This window comes from Sphaerodactylus townsendi, linkage group LG08 (genome assembly GCF_021028975.2).
Source record: "Sphaerodactylus townsendi isolate TG3544 linkage group LG08, MPM_Stown_v2.3, whole genome shotgun sequence".
Lineage (NCBI taxonomy): Eukaryota > Metazoa > Chordata > Lepidosauria > Squamata > Sphaerodactylidae > Sphaerodactylus > Sphaerodactylus townsendi.
The window spans coordinates 52383213-52389984 of record NC_059432.1 but is presented as its reverse complement, the minus strand read 5'-3'; positions in this window follow the sequence as shown (position 1 = coordinate 52389984).

The window sequence follows — 6772 nt, the reverse complement described above, 5'->3', positions numbered from 1 at the left end:
ACTACAATTCCCATCAGCCCCTGCCAGCATGGCCAATTGGTCATGCTGGCAGGGGCTGATGGGAATTGTAGTCCATAACATCTGGAGTGCCAAAGGTTCGCCACCATGGTGGACCTGGCAAATCAGCAGCATCCCTTCTGGGTGTTTGAGGAGTGGTATCACCTCATTGTGAAGCTGCCCATCACCTCCCATTTTCTCACTTATTTTTCTCCTGCAGTCCAGCTCAGTGGAAGCAGGAATCATCTAGTGGCAGCAGGGATCCTCTGCCACCCAAGGGAAACTCTAATATCACAGCAGAAATTGTACTCAATGACTTACTCACAAAAATGCAGCGCAGACTTACCTGCAGTTGCAGGTTGCTGCTTGGGAGAGACTGGAAGGGTGAGAGGGCTCCATGCCATCCACATGCTGCCCTCCAGCAAGCTGTTCAGTAGGCTGGCTCCAGTCTCTGCGGCTGCTAAGGGTGGGGCCGGGGGCAAGCTAGTATGGTTAAATGGCTGGCCCATGCAGCTCCTTGGCCTCTTCAGCAGTCTGCTGTGTACTATCCCATCCATCCACCCTCCGTCTTTCTCAGTTGTTGTTGTAATGCGCTGTCAGTAAAGTTCTAGTTCTTGTGTTTTCATTTTTTTCACAGCTTGGCAGTTTGGGCATGGGGATGGATCCTTTTGTGAGGATTGGGGGGTGCCTGCATGATCTGGGCCCCCCAAAAGAGGCTTGCGGGTGGTGGCAGGCCACTAAGCCGCAGGCCCAGGTGTGGGCAGGTGGACAGCCTACACCCCTGGTGGCAAGGAGAGCGCCAAACAGAGGTCAGTGCCCACATGATCCTCTGTCTCTTGGTGATCACTTGAAATTCAGGGAGATCTCCAGCCTTTACCTAGAGGTTTGCAACTCTGGTTTTCATGGATGCTGCTTTGGAGGATAGAGTCCATTACATTATACCCTTCTGAGGTCCCTTTGCTCCTCAAACCCCACCTTCCCCGGGCTCCACCCCTCAAATTTCCAGGAATTTCCCAACTTGGAACTGACTCCCTCATCTCCTTTTCACCCAACAGCCAACCTACCTTTATCTGTTCCTCTGCCTTAAGTTATTTTACTCCTTCCCCCTTTAAGTAGGAGTGTGCCCCTAGCAGCACACCTGATGTTCATTAAGCCTAGTGTTTTATCATGAGCCAGTTGTTGCTCTTTTGTAGTTCTTATTCTCTGCCTATGTTCAGAGACTTTGTGTCACCAGGCCTCTTTCTCTATTAGACTCTACCGCTGTCCTATGGGTATGACTGAGGATTGCTGTGTTTGCTGCAACTATGAGACTTTACATCCCTCCATCCCTGGAGCCTCTACCTCTAAGGAGCAGCAGTGGCACAGTGGCTAAGAGCAGGTGTGCTCTAATCTGGAGAACCTGGTTTGATTCCCCGCTCTGCTGCTTGTGCTGTGGAGGCTTATCTGGGGAATTCAGATTAGCCTGTGCACTCCAATACATGCCAGCTGGGTGACCTTGGGCTAGTCACAGCTCTAAGGAGCTCTCTCAGCCCCACCTGCCTCACAGGGTGTTTGTTGTGAGGGGGGGAAGGGAAAGGAGTTTGTCTTTGAGTCTCCTACAGGAGAGAAAGGGGGGATATAAATCCAACTCTTCTTCTTCTTCCTTGGAAAACTATAGTATTTCTCTAGAGTGGGGATCAAAGCAGTTTACATTAGCCTCCTCTCCTTTTTATCAGTACAACAACCCTGTGAGATAGATTAGGCTGAAAGTATGTCATTGGCCCAAAATTACCAAATGCATTTCCACAGCAACATGGGGATTTGAACTTGGTCCTCACAGATCCTACTCTGAAGCAACAACAGCCACACTACGTTGGCTTCCTTCAGGTAGCTGTTGCTGAACAATAGCAATCAACCAGGCCTAGCTGGGTCATGCAAGCCAGATATATTAAGTCACCCAGAGGTTGCTCTCAGGCACAGGGCTGCTAATCTCCAAGTCAGACCTGGAGACCCTGCCAACAACCCAAATTAAAACTGAACTCTAAACAGCAGAGCTCCTTTTATCTTTGTTTTTTTTAAAACTCCCAGATTTAGATTTCACATTTTTCTGCAATTTTGCATCTTTTTTCAGGTTTGTAGAAAGTTCTGTCTTGCCCATTTACAGCTCCAGTCACCAAAGATTTGGCTGACTTTGCTTTTAGAATATAAGATATCCCCATGATTTTTTTTACTTCTACAAGAGTCAGGAGATAAACCATTTAGTTAATACATTTGAGCATAAATACATGTTAAACTAATCAGTTGACTAATAGTTCAGAAACAACCAGTTCTCACCACTTCTCTAGAAGTGGTTACTAATTTTTTCTGAGTGCCGAGAAGGGGTTACTAAAGCAACCTCCCTGCCCAATAGGGACTGGAGGTGCGTGTGTGCTTCGTCGTCACTGTTTGAATCCCACCACCATCGGAACCTGTTATTAAAATTTTTGGATCCCACCACTGCATATATCCCTCATCTTGCCATCTTTTTTCCTGACCAGGCTTCTATTTCTTTAATTGCTTTGTAACAAGAAGAAATTCAGCAGACAAAACTTTCCCATCTCAGCATGGGAAAGGTCGCATTCTTAACTGATTATGAAGAAGAAGAGTTTGGGTTTATATCCCACTTTTCTCAATTGTAAGGAGTCTCAAAGCAGGTAGGTGAGGCTAGAGAGTTTGGAGAGAACTGTGGCTAGCCCAAAGTCACCCAGCAGGCTTCATGTGTAGGAGCAGGGAAACAAATGCAGTTCACCAGATGAGAGTCCACCACTCTTGTGGAAGAGTGGAGAACTGAACCCAGTTCTCCAGGTTGAAGTCCACCACTCTTAACCACTACACCACGCAGGGTAGCAATACAACTTTATTATGCAAAGTTCAACTAGAAAAAAGTTGCCGATCTTTTATGGTCTTCTGCTCTCCATAACACTTCTTGTATTTATAATTTGACAAACAAGGCATAAGTACTAGAACCATGTATATGTGTGGGAGAAGGTCATTTTCTCCTGTCATCTCAATTTTAAGATTCTTCATGGAAAACACCAGTTCTTCCTGCTCCACATCTGAGTCCTTCTGGTGATTCCGCTTAAGGCATCAATGTATTCATAGTTAACTATGGGCTACCAATCACCCCCTTCTATTAATGAAGTGGAACAGAATTCACTTTGCTGGGCAGTTTAAATAAACAACACTTTACACACATAAAATGTGAAGTTAAATGAATACCAAATTACTGTCCATTTCCATGGCTTTCAGTGCTAATGGATATTTGTGTGACCTTTTCAAATGCTTTCATTTTTTAAAATGATAACATAAAAAGATTTGTTGTTGGAAAATGCAAGTGACTATAAACCACATATTATTTGTAAATACAGCGTGTTCCTGCATCATTCATTTCAACATCTCATTGAGGCCTAATTGGTATATATTTGGGTTGACAAACATTGTTCTCTTGAAAATGTGTCAAATTCCTCAGCAATGTCAGTGACAAAAGGCCTACTGCTGGTGATATATAAATTATGCTCCTTACCATATAATCAGTCATATCTATTAGAATGTTATTTACAACACAACACGTAAAAATGAGCAGGATTTATTGGTCTTTTTCACTTTGCTATGGTTCTATTCAAAACAAACGTTTTCCATTTGAACCTTAAATAAGGAAAGTGTCAAGATTTGATCATCTTCAGATAAAATAAGAAGCACTTGATTTGGAAGCTGTATAACATATCAAATACAAATTAAAAGGGCAGCTTTTGCTATTACCATTTGAAACCATTTTGTCACTGTGGTTACATTTGGAGTGATGTTGTCATGAGCCAGCCCCTGGGTACTTACCAGGACACAGAGGACTCAGGCAGAACCTGAGGACACAGTGCAGCCAGAGTTGGGTGCTCCTGAGGAAGATCAGGCAGCTGAGCCAACGCCCAGTCCTTCCCTGCCTGATGACATACAGGTGGAAGAGCCTGCAGATCCTCCTAGGGAACCTAGTGATGAGCCAGCTGTGCTCTTTGGCAGTAAGGCTGATACTGCAGAAGCACAGAAGGAGTGCTTGTTTGACAGCAAGATATGGGAGATTACCAGTAGAAGTCTCTGCATCTGATGAGGATTAACTCCTTGCAGAATCCCAGCCCCTTGAACAAGGCTCTCTATATAAGTCTTGCTGTGAGCTTGCTTCTGCCTGGGTGCAACAAGTGTGTTTTCTGTTGCCTTTGTGTGCCTGGTCTACTTCTGATCTCTAGCCTGTTTACCTGATTTCCTGTGCCGTGACTTGTTGGACTGTGACCAGACTACACCTTGCCTGCTGCCTGCCTCAACCCATTGGACTGCAACCTGACTATGCTTGTGCTTGCTTCTCATTTGGCCCTGCTAGGTCAGACCTGACCACGCCCTGCCTGCTGGCAGCACAGATGTTATGATGGAGTCACCTTGCCCGATATCCTCTGAAAGAAATTATTCTACCAGTATGTGTTAGTCTAACCACAGAGTCTATCTTCCTTACTTTATTTTCTCCTACTGTAATGTTTTTCATTATTAGCTCTTTCAGCCTAGCTGACAGCATTCATTTCTGTACTGAATATTAATAAATGTTATCATACAAAACAAACTCTGTGCCAAAAAGTACTAGGGGTTCCTTTATGAATGCCAAAATTTACTTGTGCTGAAAGATCTTTTAACAAGCTGAGAAAAGAACTAACGAACTGTGGCTTTGCCTTCTCCATGGCACACTTGCTTTTAAAAGAGGCCTGATTTTGAAAAATGTCTTGACTGTCGTATGGCATAGAGGGCTGCTGTTTCTAAAAGTCGGAATCACTGCTAGATGTGTGGAAGGGTCTGAGAAGCCCACTGGATTGTGGCAATAATGTTTTGCACAGTACCCAATGAATGTTCTAGAAATTAAGACAATTGTGCTTTTTCCTATTCAATTCCCCAGCAGTAGTACTGAAACAGCTTTTAACCCCACTGTAGAAAAGAAAAATGAGTACCTGTAAGAGTTCTCCACAGAATAAGATAACAGCAACGGGGTTGGGACATGAGGGATAACTTTTTTCCTATCATGCTCGTCTGCCACCTTAAATCGTAGCCCCCAAAGTTCTCTTTTTGTAAAAGTTATAGAAAATAATCATGTAATGTGCAGTTCTGCTCAACATGATCTGGCTGGAGAATTAAACAGCTAGGTCTGTGGACCCAGAAGAGCTTTGAACTTTGTGCTGTCCCTAACACTGCGCCACAGCACATTTTTAAGATGGGACAGTCATCACATCTTTGATTGCAATATTCATTCTACAGATGCTAGAATCTGCTGTTCACAGAATCTTTTTCATTCTTTTGTTACTTCCAATTTTTACTTGATATGAACAAGACGCAAGGAAGCCTCAAATGGACCTTTCTTTTCTGGACTGTGGTCTAATTTAGACAGCATAGGTGTTTGTATTGTGCCCACCCACCACATTAGCTGAGCGCCCCTTTTGTTTTGCTTAAAGGTCACAAAACAAAACATTTCTACTTCAGTTTAAAATGGTGTTTGTAATAGGAGGAAAGTGGGCAACAGAAACAAAGAGATCCAGGGAAAACTTGCTGTGCAGCTGCTGCAAGAGCAATACCTTGTAGTAGGCAGACAGTCCAGAATCATGAAGCTCCATCTCACATTCAAGCACACAGCTACAAACTACAGACCAGCAAAAAACAACTACTGAACAAGGGTTGTGTAAGATACCTAAGACTACTCCGATGATGCCTCTTTTGGCACTACTTGCAGCAGGGTTGTAGAAGTGTCCCTTCTATAGCACCTTTTTCACAGTGCAGAGAAGACACATAGGTATATTCCCTGCTCATTGGGATTAGGATCTCAATACCAGCACAAGGGAATCAGCAGTACTTTATACCAGCACCCTGTGGAATGCTGAGACAGAACCAGGAAATTAAAAGGGGATGGAATGGAAAAGTATATAAAAGGAATACATACTTAGAAGTTCACATCTGAGCACAGGGATCAAGCTAGTACAATTCAAGAACTATCACAAGCTATAAAAGAACTGAAAAAAAGATAAAATTATAACAATTTGTTATAAATGCTTGGAAAATAATATTACCTCTGCAAAAAGGCATGAATGAAAGAAGCAAGAAGCTCATATGACACTGTTTCACAAAGAAGGTAACGAGTCATCTTTTCCACAGTCTTACAGACCCATTTCACTGCTTAAATATGGATTGTAAACTGTTTACTTTATTAATGGTAAAAATTAAGGAAATGTATAACAAAACTAATCCAAAAGGGTCAGATAGACTTTGCACCAAAAGATACATGAAGGATAATGCCCATTTTGTAGTTAATGCAATAAAACTTGTTAAAAAGAGAAGAAAAAAGTGGCTTGGGTTTTGTTTAAGATCCTGAAAAAACATTTGATAACATAGCCTGGTCTTTTTCATTGAAAATGCTTGGAAATCTAAATAGTGGCTCAAGATTTATGAACTGAACACAAAGTATTTATAAAAAACAAATCATAAAGATCTTTGTGAATGGAATCTTATGGATTTCAATGTTTAAAAGGAAAACATCAAGGATGTCCACTGTCTCATGACTTCTGTCATATTATTTCATGGCTTCTATCATATCCACTAGCTCTCATTCAGCACAGTTGTTTAGGGTAATTAGGCCACTGACAGCCTTCACAGAGAGTTCTTCAATTATGAGGGATTTGGTGCTTGGCTGTGAAGCATATGCAAGACTTTTTTCAGATGCTTCACCAGGATCTCCCCATCA